Source organism: Danio aesculapii, chromosome 4 (assembly GCF_903798145.1).
Source record: "Danio aesculapii chromosome 4, fDanAes4.1, whole genome shotgun sequence".
In the NCBI taxonomy this organism is placed as follows: domain Eukaryota; kingdom Metazoa; phylum Chordata; class Actinopteri; order Cypriniformes; family Danionidae; genus Danio; species Danio aesculapii.
In genome coordinates, this window is record NC_079438.1 from 22,005,898 (window position 1) to 22,022,740 (window position 16,843).

The 16,843-nt window shown below is 42.2% G+C and overlaps 1 long non-coding RNA gene across 1 annotated transcript; it reads left to right on the forward strand.

Annotated features, from left to right (window-relative positions):
* The first annotated feature begins 602 nt into the window (after positions 1 to 602).
* Positions 603 to 16,291, forward strand: LOC130222419 (uncharacterized). Its single transcript, XR_008836452.1, has 3 exons — positions 603 to 655; positions 980 to 1,129; positions 16,245 to 16,291. It is a non-coding gene; the product is annotated as an uncharacterized LOC130222419 (long non-coding RNA).
* Positions 16,292 to 16,843: the final 552 nt, after the last annotated feature.

The window sequence follows — 16,843 nt, forward strand, 5'->3', positions numbered from 1 at the left end:
TGATGTAGTGATAACTAGGTTGCGTGTTGGTCATTGTTTGCTAATCCAGTATAAGTTTAGAATAGGAAAGCATGAGACAGGCTGCTGTGACAAATGTGGGGAAATAGAAACATTAGAACATGTAATTAAAGAATGTGTTGCATATGAAAAACAGAAGTCAATTAATTAAAGGATTAAACATTTACGGGATAAATAATCTGTCATTTCAGACCTCATTAAGAAATGGTGCAAATCAAGGTAAAATAATACTCCAATTAATTAATTACTTAAAAGAAACAAAATTGATTAATAGAATTTGAGAATAGTTTAGCAAAATAAAGAAATTGTAAATTTATTTAGATTTTAAACTTTAAATTTTATTTATTTATTTTTATTTTCCTCCTATCTTCTTCCTGTTCGCTTTTCCCTCTGGTAATCTCATCCCCTTCATTCATATATATAATCTTTTGTTCCCATGCTTTTTCCTACATTATGCGCTCCACACTCCTATCCAGTAGGTGGCGGGAATGCACCATGTAAGTTGGTCTGCCAACCGCCATTAACCCCACAAGAAGAAGTGGCAAAAAAGCCAAACAAAAAAAAGACTTTTATTTTGGCGTGGCGTGTGACGTCATCAGTCGGCGCCGCTTCAGCGCTGTGATTCAACTGGAGAAAGGTTTGTGATTTAAAACGTTTACAGATATAAACCGATAGATTTTAATTCATAGTTCTGTAGTTTTAGGTTTTTTATACGATGCTAAATTATGTTCCTGTTGTTAGAGATAATATTTTAACCCTTTATACATCGTAGTACTATTTTATTCTCAGTAACTGAGGGCTATTGTTTGAATAAAGCAACAAAAAGTGTGTAATAAGGGTTTTAAAGAAACATTTTACCTGATTTCTTTTTGTTAATTTCTCTCATATAAAGAAACTGTTGAAGCAAGTGTTGAAGAGAAGTTATTTTGTTTCTGTTCATTGTTTTGTTCATTTTAAACAGGATAACGTGTTCAAACACAGAGAAAAACTCCTGCTGAAGCGACTGATCTCCACACTGTTATAAAGATGGCGTTTATTAAAGAGGATAGTGAAGATGTGAAGATTGAAGAAACATTCAGAGTCAAACATGAAGATCTGCAGGAACAAACAGGTTGGTTTTCATTCTCAAAGACCAACTCAGTCATTTGATCCTCATTCAGATATATTTTAATAATAAGAATACTAAATTAAATCCATCTTGCAGCCCTGAGTGTGCTGCCTAGTTCTCCTAAATGCACATAAGCACTCATTGAAAGACAGGAATGAGTTTCTTTCTTGTTACTTGTTCTCATGTCTTTTGTCATTCTTTTATGTATTATTAGTCTCCCATTTTCTCTACCTTCTTAAGGTTATTGCTTTTCTTGTTCTCCTACTGTTTGTTAAGTGTCCTTGAGCACTGGGGCTATATAAAATAAATAAAAACAATAAATTAAAAAAGTTTAACTGAGCTGACGATATTTGACCTACAGTATTCTCATAGAAGATATCTGCTATTACAGTGATAGTGTTGGCTTAGTACTTTCCATTTGCATATGTCACGTTGATCACAATTCCAAATTCTTTATGGGTTTAAACTTGTTTCTAGTAGTTGTTACTAGTTCTCACAGATAGTATCTGAGTTAGAATTACATCATTATTATAATAACTAATAACCAGGGCTATTGTGTTTAAACCAGGTTTCCGTGGGGTCTTAAAAAGTCTTAAATTTACTGAAATATTGTGTTGTAGGTCTTAAATCTTTTTTAAACAAGTCTTCATTTTCCTTTGTTCATGTTTTGCTACCCAATCTGGCCAAAACCCATACAATCACCAACAATCCATCTCAATAAAACTTTCAACTTTTATTCAAAAAGGTCATTTTAACTCTATTTATCATAATGGTTTAATTATTTTCCTTACAATAACATTTGTTTAAACGTGCTCCATGTATTTACTGCTGAGGCCATCGACCTTGTCTTTTTCATTATTCATTTATTATTGTATTATTAGCCCTTAGCCTTTTATGAGTCTAAAATTTCATTCATAATGGTTTTAAAAATGTCTTTAGAAGTCTTGCATTTAACTTGGTGAAACCTGCAGAAATTCTGGTTTAAAGTATGTCAGAATTTTAAATATGCTGAACGAAATGGACACTAAAATAATTAATTATTATAAAACATTGTACAGTATTCTAAACTATATGATGATGTTGTGGGAGGACATGAAGCATAACGAACAAATTATAGTGGAACAATAACGTTTATCAATGCACTGACTACAACTGGCCAACAAACTAGTCTAAAAATGACTTTTGCTGATAAGTAATGGATTACAGCATGCTGATGATATGCAAACATTTGAGTGTTAAGTTCATCTGAATATTGACCATAATCTTCATGTACCAGCAGGCGCCGCCATTGGAATCTTTTTGCTTGAGACTTTTATAAAGAATGAATTTTTAGATCGTAAAAACAGTGTTGTGCTGCTGTTTTAAGTGTTTCAGGACAACAGTATCTCCAGCAGGAAAGATATATAAAGATGCCATTTTAAATTGTAAAGAAATCTGTGTTTATGAAACAAATCAAGACAGCAGAAGTCAATGATTCATTTGAATTATTCAGCTTGACATGTTTACTGCTCCAAAATATTTTCAAAGTTTCTCAAAAAAAAAATATTGTGTTCAAAGGGGAAAAAAACGTGATATTGTTATTCAAGGTTATCATATCGTCAGAATCTTATACTGGCCCATGCCTAATACTGCTTGATGTTGTAAAGTCATCCATTCATTCATTCATATTCTTTTCGGCTTAGTCCCTTTATTAATCTGGGGTCACCACAGCAGAATGAACCGCCAACTTATCCAGCATATGTTTTATGCAGCGGATGCCCTTCCAGCTGCAACCCATATCTTGGAAACATCCATACACATTCATTCACACTCATACACTACGGACAATTTAGCTTTACCCAATTCATCTGTACTGCATGTCTTTGGACTGTGGGGGAAACCGGAGCACTTGAAGGAAACTCACACAAACGTGGTGAGAACATGCAAACTCCACACAGAAACGCCAACTGACCCAGCCAAGGCTCGAACCAGTGACCTCCTTGCAGTGAGGCAATAGCACTACCTACTGCACCACCACGTCGCCTGTTGCAAAGTCGTATTTTCTAATTTTATTGTGTTTCTTTGTATGTATAGTCATGAACACACTTGTTTGTAGAGCAAGTAGCCGTTGATTATTCCTGGTCATTTCTCTAAGTTCTAAAACAATAGCATATGAGATCAGGGCCCTGTTTCAGAAAGAAGGTTAAGTGAAAACTAAGTATTTTAACCCTGAAATGAGAGAAACTCTGGGTTTTTCGTTTCGAAATGGCAGGTTTGTCAAACTTTAGAAAGCAGGGTAAGTCAAGCCTGTTTCTGAAAGAGAGGTAACTTTAACTCAGAGTCAGTTACCGTGGTAACTTACGCTGTGAACCTAACCTGGTCAGTAGCAGGTTTTATTCTCCAAACTCTGAGTTTCTGTTGGTCTCCTCCCCTTTTTTAAAGACGGTTGATGGAAATGTCATGATGTACATAACTTTTGAAATATAGGCATAAAAAACATGCGCATAACTGAGTAGGATAAACTTTTTATTCGATAAAAAAGATAAACTCACGTAAACAACACAAGCACTTTTACTGAACAAATTTCAGTATGTGCATTAAAAAAAGGTTTGTTATAAGAGATCATATGATGATGAAAATGTGTGTGAATGGACAAACCAGCAGGCTGAGCACACTGTAAACCATCTGAAATGTTGTTTTGGTCATTCTAAAACACCTTAACCGTTTCAGTATTAATGTTGTTATATTATTAATGACCTCCAGAGCATTTGGAGCTTGTCAAGAGCGTCTGTTCTCCGCATCTCATGGCTTCAAACGCCAATACGCGCTTGGGTGTCGGCATTGTACTCTGAGGTGAAAATCATTTATTAAATAAAGAAAAGATTCATGTAGCTCCTACTGCAGTAAATTCTGTTTTTACTGTTGATATTTGTCACCAGTTAATCAGGAAATTATGATTTTGTTCTCTTTGATTCATTGGATGGAAACCCTGCTTTATTCGCACATGTTTTATGCAATATTCCAGGTTTGCAAATAAATTTAATTCACATTTTTGAATGGAAACAGCTATTGCCTACATTTCAGTCCCACAAAGAACAAAGTCATGTACGAGAATGGCTTGTCCTTCTTTAATGAATAATTAGCTTAAATTCACAGACCTTCGATAGAGACATGTACTGTAACTAATTACAATTAAAGCTAATTGAACAACAAATTAACATGGTACATAGCTACAGACATGTTCACACCCCATAAAGAAAAAAAGAGAAAGCGAAAAAAATAAATAAATTAAATAAATAAAAATAGATAAAACAAATTAGGAAATTAGGGATAAATTCTAACTTGGGAAATAATAACCCCTGAGCGTTCAGAGTAGGATAGGAAAGGCTGCCAAACCTCATAAAACTTTTTTTGTAGAGCCTCGGATGGTGTACTCGAGTTTAAGATGTGATAACACTTCTAATATCCAATGTTTGTGGGATGGCGGGTTTGTTTTTTTTCCACCTGAGAAGAATCAGGCGTCTGGTCAATAAAGAAGAAAAAGCAATGATTTCTATGTGATTAGCTGACAGGTACATCTCTTCTGCCACTGTACCAAAGATTGAGGTCAAAGTATTAGGATCCATATATTTATTACATATAGATGAAAATGATCCAAAAATATTGGTCCAAAATCTATGTAATCTAGGGCATCCCCAGAACAAATGACTCAGATTTGCTGGCTCCAAACCACATCTGGGGCAAGATGAATCTCACCCTGGATACATTTTGCCAGCTTGCTCCTAGATAGGTGAAGCCTATGAAGCTCCTTAAACTGAAGAAGACCATGTCTAATACATACAGAAGATGAGTGTACCAGTTCTATGGCATATTGCCAGGCTGTATCTGATATTTCTAGTCCCAGTTTGTCTTCCCATTTTTGCTTTATATAATTTAGGGAAGGGGAGGAAGTTTTTTGGATCCCTTCATATAACATGGACATCATACCCCTTTGATATGGGTCCATATTTACCAATTCATCTATCCAGCATGCTTCTGGTTGGTTTAGTGAAGGAGAGAAGTGTTTTTTAATGAAACTACGGACCTGAAGGTACCTAAAAAATTAGACTGGGGAATCTCAATGTCTGTTCTTAACTGTTGAATGAGATAAATATGGCATTTTTAAACCGGTCCTTAACACACTTAACTCCCTTCCTAGACTATAATTGGAATGCTTAATCTTTAAGAGAGGGAGGCAATAACGGATTTAACAAAATGGGAGCAGAAGACAATGTTTGTTTATTATTAAAATGAAGTCTGAATTGTAACTATATTCTGAGTGATCAATTAATAACTGAGTTATTTGTAGAATATTGTTTACTCACTGCAATCAAAGCACAAAGTAGTGAGCGTAAAGACACTGGATTAGACGTTTGCTGTTCCATCAGTAACCAAAGTGGGGCCTCATCATTACAGATGTTGGAAAACCAGAATATCAGTTTGTGCAAATTGACCGCCCAATAACAGTATAGGAAATTTGGCATTGCCAATCCACCCTCTTCCTTCTTTTTTCCAAGAATTGCTTTATGTGAGGAGTTTTCTTATCCCAGAGAAATGTAGAAAAACAATTATTCAACTACTTGAAAAATGACTTGGGAATAAAAACAGTCACAGTCTGAAACAGAAATCTTGGTAGTATTGTCATTTTAATGAAATTGATCTTCCTGTCTTGTTTGGCTTTGTCTAATGTCGTTTTAAAATTATTATAATTATAACTTACAGATCCTTATATTTGCGTGTCACACTAACACCCAGATATACAAATTTATCAGGACTTAGTGAAAATGGAAAGATTGGAAGGACATTTGCTGTGCTCTATCATTGACAGGGAAAAGGAGACTCTTTGCTAGATTGACTTTGTAAACAGAAACATTTCCAAATTCTGAAATTATTGTAAGAGCTTTTGGAATACATGTATCTGGATTTGACAGAAAAAGAAGATCATCCGCATATAGCAGGAGCTTATGTTCTTGTCCCTCTCTGAAAATTCCTCGCAAGCCATCTGAGTTCTTTAATATGGTTGCAAGAGGTTCGATGGCAATGTGAAAGAGCAGAGGGGACAGAGGGCAGCCCTGTCTTGTTCACCTAGAGAGTGAAAAGCATTTAGAAATTATGTTATTTTTGTAAACTTAATTATGTAAAATTTTAAGCGCTGTAAATAAATAGATATACTCTATTATATCAAATGCTTATGGGCATCTAAAGAAATTAGATTTTAATCTGGATTTAGGTGAATAAATAATATTAAATAAGTGACGAAGGTTGTAAGATAACTGTCTCCCAACAATAAAACCAGTTTGATCTGGGTGAATTAACTTTCTCCTGACTGACTACACTCTGATTGCCAGCACTTTAGCCAGGATCTTATAATCACAGCAGAGTAAGCTGGTCGGACAATAAGATTCACATTTAAGTTGATCCTTATCCTTTTTAAGAAGTACTGTTTTAACAGCCCATGTCATGGAGGGGGGAGTGTTTCCGAGATGAGAGCTTCAGCAAACACCTTGCACAACAGGGGTGTTAGCATGGCAGAAAACGTCTTCTAAAACTCGGCTGGGAAGATATCAGGGCCTGGTGCTACTCCGGTTTTCAATTTTTTGGTTGCCTTTTCAATTTCAGAAGGTGTTATACTTCCTTCTAATGCCAACTGATCTGAATCATAGAGGGATGGTAATTCTAAATAGTTAAAAAAAGCTCTCAATACGTTCAATTTCGTTTACCTCAGAGCTGCAGAGAGTTTTATAGAAGTTTTTAAATTGATCATTAATTCCGTGTTGATCAGTAATAATACTGCCATCATCCTTACTAACTGCTGCTGTAAAACCAGCTGCTGAGGATTGTTTCAGTTGGTAACTCAATAACCTGCCAGCTCGTTCACCATGTTCATAATGTATCTGGCATGATCTTATGTGGAGATCCTCTGCATTTTCACTAGTCAAGGAGTCATATTCTGCTTGCAGAAGAAGTCTTTTCTTATGGAGCTTTTCGGAAGGTGATGTTGAGTGTAGCTGATCAATTGTATTAATTTTATTCATAATCTCTGTAAGCCGTTTTGACTTTCTTTTATTTGCACTAGCTTGATATGAAATAATCTGTCATCTTATATATACTTTCAAAGTATCCTATAGGATGCTATAACTTATCTCTTGGGATTCGTTTGTCTCAAGGAAGAAATCAATTTGAGCATCAATAAATTTTCCAAAACGGTCGTCTGCCAAGAGTCTTGAGTTAAACCGCCACGTTGGGGGATTACATAGCCTGGAAAACATAGCTTTAGTGAGACTGGACAATGGTCTGAAATAACAATACTACCATACTCTACTTCTGACATTAAGGGAAGTAACTGCTTGTCCAGGAAAATATGGTTAATCTTGGAATAGGTTTGATGCACAGGTGAATAAAAGGAAAATTGCTTGGAGTATGGATATTTAAATCTCCAGGGGTCACTTACACCATATGTCTGAAGTAAGGAGTTGATACATTGTGCTGGCTGACTTAATGTATTACTCATAGAGCTAGAGCGGTCCAAAATTGGGTGCAAAACACAATTTAAATCGCCTCCTAAAATTAAATTGGTGTGTCGATTGAAAAGAAATCAATGAAAAATTGTACATTTTCCCAATTAGGAGCATACACATTGGCCAGGACCACAGACATGTTAAAAAGTTTACCTGGGATTATTACGTATCTGCCATTTTTATCCAATACATTTGACTCCATAACAAACTGTACATTCTTATGTATGAGTACAGCAATGCCCATACTTTTGCTATTGAAGTTAGAATGATATATTTGGGTATAACATACTCTATTAAGTTTAGAATAGTCCCTTTTCAACAGATGTTGTGATGTATTCTGATGTACACCACTAGGTGGTGCCCTGTTCTTGTGTATACTGTGAAGCACTATGTACATGGAGTGTAGAACAAGAGAAACTCGGCTAACTAACAACCTTGTCTGCTGTCTTTAATGAATATTCTATCCTCTTATCTGAATAAGCCTAAATAGCTTTAAGAGTCTACAGAATATAATACAGATATGTCTCCTGTAAATATACAATATCAGATTTTAACTTATTAAGATATGCAAACACCTTGTTTCGCTGGGTGATTTAGCCCCCGCATGTTATAACTGGTAAAGTTTGTCTTTACTCCACCCATTTTTATGGAGGGCTGTCGAAAACATTTATCAGAAGCATCTGAAAGGTATCTGTGGGTTTTGTTTGTATGGGGGTGTGTACAAACAAGAAAAGGAAAAAAGGGAAAGGAAAAAAAGAGAGGTAAAAAAAGAAAAAAAGGGGTGATCGCACATACACTTATAAACTAGAAACAACACAATATTGAAACCTTGTGTGTAAACTTGCAGACACTTCCAGCTACTTCCACTCTTACCTAGCTGACCATGTGGGACCTCACGTATAAAACAAAACCATTTGAACAGCTCTTGATGTTTCACTACAAAGCTACCCCATTATTGACAAAATATACTTCAGAACTAGAAATAACAACAACAAACATCTGCTATAGTGGTAATTTAAAAGTCAACCAGAGAGTGACATTAACATTTGTATTGTCCTTGACAGCCCAGTGTACTGCTGTGATTGCCTTCATTTCAGTGGCTTTCTTCAAAATATCTTCTTTTTCGGAAAAGTAGTGGGATTTAATCACGAAGGCGCGTGGCGGTTCCTTGTCGTTCACTGGTCTGCTGCGTAGAGTACGATGTGCCCAGTCCAGTAGTAGAGTCCTCTCGAGGTTCAGGGTATCTTTCAGGATGCCAGCTACAAATTCTGTCACGCGTCTGCCATGCTCCCGTCCTTCTTTAACTCCTGTAATGTGGAGATTTGAGCGGAAAGACCTCTCTTCAAGATATTCGCTTCGGTCTCAGCAGAGCCAGCTCCTTTTTCACTATATTAAACTCTTTTTCCAGGGCAGTAAGAGAGTCGGAGTATCCACCCAACACAGACTCCAGAGCAGTCACTCTTTTGCTGCTTCCACTCTGGCGTTGATGTGCTCCACAGCATTACGTAACTCTGTTTGAAGCTGGTCAATATGATTGCAAAGGTCATTTGACTGCGCAACAGACTTTTCCTCAATTTTAGCAATCAAATCGCCCTTTAGTGCATCAATACCTTTAAGGACCGCACTGTTATCACTCGCCGGAGCCGTCTCTTTCTTAGATACAGCTTGCTCTTCAGGGTTAGCATTAGCATGGAGACTAGTAGCGGATTTCGCCTACCTACAGTTGCTTCGGCCTTTATTCATTCTGATTTAAGTTGAATTATGCTCAAAACAGCTAGACTGCGACACTTAAAGCTTATTTTCCAGTATAGGTAGGTTTAAGGTAAAATATTTAGGATAAGAGCAATATTAAACAAAATTTTACGTTTCACGTGAGGACCTCAACAGTTTGCGTCTTTGCATGGCGCCGCTCCAACTGGAAGTCCAAAACAAACAATATAATAATAATCACAATGAAACACGTTTGCTTCTTACCCACGGAGCAGAGGGGACAAGGGACATGAGAGGGGAATGACGAATGTGGAGGTGTGAATGTGAGGGCATCGACGAACCCAGCCGGTGAGTCGGCTGCTGACCAATATGCTAGCAAGATAATTCGGTAAGTTGATTTTGTTCAGGACAGTACATTGCACTAAAGTCTTTGGTGACGCACTCGTTCACAGACGTCACGAGCACTTCAGTTACAAGACAGCGGTCTTTGCCCTGTTGCTTCGATACGTACTTTCGCTTTTTGTTTCTTACAGTCTCGTTAAGTTTACACTGCTCGTCTCGACCCGGATTCTCTACTCGTTTTCCCGCACTGCAACAGTTCAGTCAACTTTTCTTTCTTCTGCACACCACATAATGCCCTCTTCAACTCTCCTCCTCTTCCTTTATACTCTCACCAATTTCCTTTTTGCCATCCCATGGGTGAAGACCAATTAAACAATGTTGACTGTCGTGCTTTAGACGACCAATCACTTCTGAAGATATGAAAAACGGGCCAATGAAATGCCAATTGAATTGGCGGAGCTTAGCTCCACAGCTGAAACTGATGAGCCAATAAGGGCTATATCAGTCGGCTGCTGGAGCCAGCTCATCAGAATTTGCCTGCTGAAGAGCCGATTGCTCAGCTCCCAGCTGGAGACTCAGGTGCTGTGGCAGTGGAGACACATGTCTCCATTCTCTATTCGGGGAACGTGGGTTACGTACGTAACCAGGGCGTTCCCCTTCATAAGGGAACTTCTACGTGTGTCTGTATAAACAGACTTTGGGAGACTGTATGGAAAGCGCCACAGCAGCTAAGCCCGTCACGCTCCTGATGTGTAGTTTGCCAAGCCAAAGTGTGAGCGCACTGACATCACCAAGAGCGCAACCTTCCAACGTCCCCTAGGCCCAACAAATTTCAATTGCATGGGAATAAAAGTTTAAATCGGGGGTCGTAAGTGTGCTTTTACCTAGCTAATATAGACTAGGGATTTGAAAAAATACGATAGTATGTTGGGAAAGCGTGCCAGTCTCCGAAGGGGGAGGACGCAGCGGAGACCACCTACTACCCTAGAAGGGGAGACCTGATGGTAAAGAGGTATATGGACTAGCCCTAATGAGGGGGAGTGCTACATATAAGCTGGTTAGCGGTTTAGGGAAGACACGGGACCGCCTAATAAGGGGGAACACCGTGGTAATAATGCATATGGCATCACCAAATGGGGATGCACATAGCTGGCACCGATCCTCAATATGCGTGTAGACCAAAAGGGCATACCAACCGCACACTGAGCCATGCACTCGACTCCTCCAGTGAGTCGATGCTGGGGGCCTCGGAGGAATTCTCTAGGGTTCGCCTGGGAACGGGAACTTTAGTAGTAGAGAAGGAAAAGCGCAAGCATCTCCGTGTTAGGGAGCCTGGCGCAGCAAGCGTTGGTGACACCAAGCTTAACCCCCACCCCCCACCCTGCCTGCCTCCTCCGCATCAGTATCTCTAAATGGGGTGGTAGGAACCTTGGGCACATAGCCAGGTTGGGGTCTCAGGACAACGTGAGAGTAACCCAGCCCGAATTCAAGGCACGATGCGATCAGCAGAGCTGTCTTTAATGACAGAATTTTAAGTGATACCGAATCGAGTGGCTCGAACGGATCTCTCTGCAGACCTGCCAGGACTATAGAGAAATCCCAAGAGGGCATGAGAGGGGGGCGGGATGGATTTAATCGGCGCGCGCCTAATCGGATGACTAGATCATGCTTCCGGAGTGTGTTGCCATCCACCGCGTCATGATGAGCAGAGATTGCAGCCCCGTAAACCTTCAGTGCGGAGGGTGACAGCCGACGCTCCAGCTTATCCTCAAGGAAGGATAACACAATGCTAATCTGGCAAGTTTGGGGGTCTTCTCGGTGAGAAGCACACCACTCAGAGAATAGACTCCACTTCAGGGCGTAGGCAGGCCTTTTAGAGGGTGCTCTAGCCTAAGTGATGGTTTTAAGTACCGCGGGCGGTAAGTCACCTAAGTCCTCCGCACTCCATCTATGGACCACATGTGGAGGTTCCAGAGATCTGGGCGTGGGTGCCAGATGGTGCCCCATCCCTGAGAGAGGAGGTCCTCCCTTAGGGGAATGCGCCAAGGAGGGGCCGCCGCTAGGAGTGTGAGTTCCGAAGCCCAGATTCGGTTGGGCCAGAGGGGTGCAACAAACAAGACCTGCTCCTCGTCCTCCCTGACTTTGCACAAAGTTTGTGTGATTTGACTCACTGGGGGAAACGCATATTTGCGGGTGCCCGATGGTCAGCTGTGAGCCAGTGCATCCGTGCCGAGGGGGGCCTCGGTCAGGGAATAAAACAGCTGGCAATATGCGTTCTCGGTGGAAGCAAACAGATCGATCGGGCTTCCCCGAAGCGCGCCAATATCAGCTGGACCGAATCGGGGCGGAGTGTCCACTCTCCTCGGGACACTAGCTGCCGTTAGAGCACATCGGCTGCACGGTTGAGCTCGCCCGGAATGTGAATGGCACGCAGGGATTTCAGTCGCGTGTGACTCCAAAGGAGCAGACGTCGAGCGAGCTGAGACATGCGGCGAGAGCGTATACCCCCCATACGGTTGACATAAGCCACCGTTGTCATGCTGTCCGTCCTGACCAGCACGTGTTTCTGCTCCAGCACCTGAAAAAAGGGGCAGAGTGCCAGATACACGGCCAACAGCTCCAGGCAGTTGATATGCCAATGCAGGTGGGGTCCAGACCACGAACCTGCGCCTGCATGCTCGTTGCACAGGGCCCCCCAGCCCGTGCTGGAGGCATCTGTCGTTACAACAACATGCCTGGATACTAGCCCTAGAGGCACTCCGGCCCGTGGAAAAGCCAGATCCGTCCAGGGGCTGAGGGTGCAGAGACACAGCAGAGTGATGTGCACCCGGCGCGTACCCGCACGCCATGCCCATGTGGGCACTCAATCGCAAAGCCAACGCTGAAGTGGTCTCATATGAATGAAACCGAGCGGCGTGACCACGGATGCCATCTGCCCCAGGAGCCTCTGAAAACATTTCAGTGGAAACACTATCTTCCTGTGGAGCTCATTCAGACAGGAAAGCATTAGCCTGGCACGCTCCTTGGAGAGACGCGAAACCATGGTGATTGAATCCAGCTCCAGCCCGAAATAAGAAATCCTCTGCACAGGGCAAAGTTTGCTCTTCTCTCGGTTGACCTGAAACCCCAACTGGTCGAGGTGCCAAAGCACTTTGTCTCTGTGCATAATCAACTGATCGCGAGAGGAGGCTAAAATGAGCCAGTCGTCGAGATAGTTGAGTATGTGGATACCCGCATAGCACCCTCCGCGACAGAGAGAGCCCAAATGGGAGGACTTTGTACTGCCACGCTCGTCCTTCGAACGCAAACTGGAGAAAGGGGCGGTGGCATGGAAGAATAGAGAAGTGAATATACGTGTCCTTCAGGTCTATGGCTGCAAACCAATCCTGTGGACGGACGCTCTGAAGCAAGCGTTTCTGCGTGAGCATTCTGAAAAGCATTTTGTGTAAATGACAGTTCAGTCTGCGCAGATCTATAATTAGTCTTAACCCCCCGCTCTTTTTGGACATGATGAAATACAGGCTGTAAAACCCGGACTCCATCTCGGCTGGAGGGACCTGCTCAATTGCTAACCAGGCCGGCAGAGTGCCAACTGAGGCGCAGCTCAGGATGGGAGCGCTCATCCCGGATAGCGATGCGTCCAGCGGAAGAGCTGAAAATAATTCTCTTACCTTCTTCCCTGGATCCCGCAGTGAGGCCTGAGTGAGAGAAAGGAGTCCGTTCTGCTGCACTCTGAGGGCCTAAGGCAAAGGATCCTGGTGCTTGAGCTGGAAGGCAGAGCGTCTTAGACTGGCAGTGCTCGGGTTTGCGCATCCGGAGAGAGGGTAAACTGCTCTTTTATTGAAAATTTGGTTGCCGCCAGCCCGGAAGTCGGCAGCGATGAGTTTAAAGTCCTTGTTATGGACTGATGTGATGATCCTCGGCCCCCCCACCGAGGAAAGAGTAGGTCCCCTTTTTTCCAGATGGCCCGTCTCAGGGACACTTTGCGGTCCGTTTACCGGACTTAGCATCGCAGTCCCGCGGGAGGCTCGGCGTTGTCTCTTGGCCAGTGGAGCGGGCAGGTGAACGTCCTCGGCGAGGAGCAGCCATAGTGGAAGGGGCAGCTGGAGGAGCAGTTTTCCGAGCCCACTGATAGATGACCTCACCGATCGCCTTGGACTGCTCTTTCACCACAGAGAAAGCCTGGGATATGGGAGCGTTAAGAAAGCAAGCTTTGTCAACGTCTCAGATCAGCCAAGCTCAGCCAGAGGTGGCGCTCCTGGACCACTAATGTGGCCATCGTCTTCCCCAGGGCACGAGCAGCTGATTCGGTGGTCATGAGAGCATAATCAGTTGTCGTGCGAAGCTCATGTAGCAAGCCCGGGGGAGAACCCCCCTACTGCATCTGGGCCAGCTTTTCGGCTTGGTAGCGTTGATAGGTGGCCATAACGTGCAGAGCGGAGGCGGCCTGGTCCACAGCAGTATAGGCTCTGGCCGTGAGAGACTCAGATAACCTGCACGCTTTGGAAGGGAGTTTGGGTGGACCTCTCCAAGTGGAGTGGCTTTGTGGACCGAGATTGACCACGTTAGCATGCTCCTGGGGAATCACCTCATAACCCCTGGCCGCTCCATCATCGAGGGAGGTGAGAGCGGGAGCGCACGAGGACCGGGCAGAAAAAGGTGCCCTCCATGCCTGCGTGAGCTCTCTGTGTACCTCCGGGAAGAAGGGGACGGGGGGTCTAAGCCTTCTTCTTCACCCCCACGTAACACCCATCTAAGTGGTCCGGCCGCGGTTCTGGGGGACAAGCCATCTCCAGTCCCACGGCCGAAGCAGCTCGGGATAACACGGCTAACATGTCCAATTCCAGCTCCGAAACCTCACTGACAACCCGGAGGGTGGCAGGGGGTCCGGATCTTCATCAGAGCACGTCAACCCGCCCTCCGATGCAGCGATGGACATCACGTGCCTGGTGTCATCTAATGAAAGCATGACCAACCAGGAGGATGGACCAGCGCTCGCACTTGAAGCAGAAACAGAGCGCACTGACGAGTAGCGAGGGGTCTGCTGACCCATAGGCGAAGTATTAGCCCCCACTGTAACCCTTAGGCCTGCCCGAGTGCTAACTGCTTGGCAGGGAGCAGCAGAGGTGACTTGCCCTAATAAAAGAGCTCGCCACGACCTCGGTTGCGCAACAGTCAAGCTATCACAATGTGGGCAAGAACTGTCCGCGAGCACCGCATTAACATGTTGGACACCCAAGCATGTGACGCAATACTCGTGCCTGTCATCAGGGGCAAGGATACCACCGCATCAAGTAACGCACGGTTGAAACGACATCTTTAAAAAGACGCGCTGCACGACCGTGTGCTCTCTTAGGGAATTCTGATCTTTCAGAAGAAAACTGCTCTTTCAGGTCACCAGCGAAACGACAAGGGGATCAGAAACCCAGCTCAACTGCCGCTAGAACGTCTCCCCCTGCACTGGTGAAGGTAATGCTTTCTTCAATGTTGGAAGTCAATTCAGCAGAAGGGTTCTTCAATCTCAGATCGGGTCTGAAGAAACAATTCTGATGAGCTGGCTCCAGCAGCCGACTGATATAGCCCTAATTGGCTCATCAGTTTCAGCTCCGCCAATTCAATTAGCATTTCATTGGCCCGTTTTCATATCTTCAAAAGTGATTGGTTGTCTAAAGCACTCCCAAAGTCTGTTTATACTGACACATAGCTGTCATGGCTTTGCAATCAAAAAAATGTTGTTATAGTAGATGCCAATGGATAAAAAACAGCCACTAATATAACGAAAAGGGAGTAGATTTGCCCAGAGTGTATTGAGGTTTTGTTTATTTTTTTATTTTAAAGCGTTTTCCCAGAATATGTCAAAATAAGATGTCCCCAAATATCAGTCCGTTTGCTGAAACACTGAGAAAGTTTTGAATCCAGAATGGATGAAATTGACCCAACAGCACACAAGAGGAAAGGTGCACATTCCAGCCTTTATCCAGATACTGTACAGGTATGTCTCATGTCTGTGAGGCAAATATTCAGCTGTTTGCTCAGCTGTTACCCCAGAACTTGTTACCCCAGAACTTTTTTTAGGATGCATTTACCAGTCAGGCACAGAATGAACAAGTATTCCCTGTCTGCTTTACCAATTTTAGGAAAACATTTTGTTGTAATTATGAACATTTACGAATAAAAATAGGCCATTTACAGCTTTCAAATCTGTGTCTTATCAATATGACCAAAATAACTTTTATAATCAATTATGTAAGAAATGCTGAAAACTGGACTGACACAGTTTCAATTTACTATAACTTCTGTTAAAGGGCTTTTGACACAATTTACATTGTAAAAGCACTAGATAAATAAAGATGAATTGAATCTGTATAAATGTGTACATGTTAATGGACCGAACAAAATGTGATCGAATTTATTTTACATTTAATGTGCATCAAAATTACAGTGTGTGTTTTCAGTGTCTTTTCACTTTTCAGCTTTTAATGAGAAATTTTAAGACTTAATGTAAATAACGTTTTATTTATTTATTTCAGACCTAATTGAAGAGAATGAGGGGAGTAAAGAGAAGGAACATCATGTCAAAATTGACGAAAAAACTCATTTACAGACTGATGGTATTTTAAAAAGGAGAGATGAGAATCGTTTCACTTGCACCCAGTGTGGAAAAAGTTTTGGAAGAAAAGGCTATCTTAAGATTCACATGATGATCCACACTGGAGAGAGACCATTCACATGCACTCAGTGTGGGAAGAGTTTCAGCTACTCATCAGACCTTAATCAACACATGAAGACCCACACTGGAGAGAAACCATTTACATGCACTCTGTGTGGGAAGAGTTTCAGACGCTCATCACACCTAAATGAACACACAATGATCCACACCGGAGAGAAACCATTCACATGCACTCAGTGTGGGAAAAGTTTCATCTGCTCATCATCCCTTAATAAACACATGGTGAGCCACACAAGAGAGAAACCATTCACTTGCACTCAATGTTGGAAGAGTTTCAGCCAATTATCATCTCTTAATAAACACATGAGGATCCACACTGGAGAGAAACCATTCACATGCACTCAGTGTGGGAAGAGTTTCAGACAATCTTCACACCTTAATAAACACATGATGAGCCAC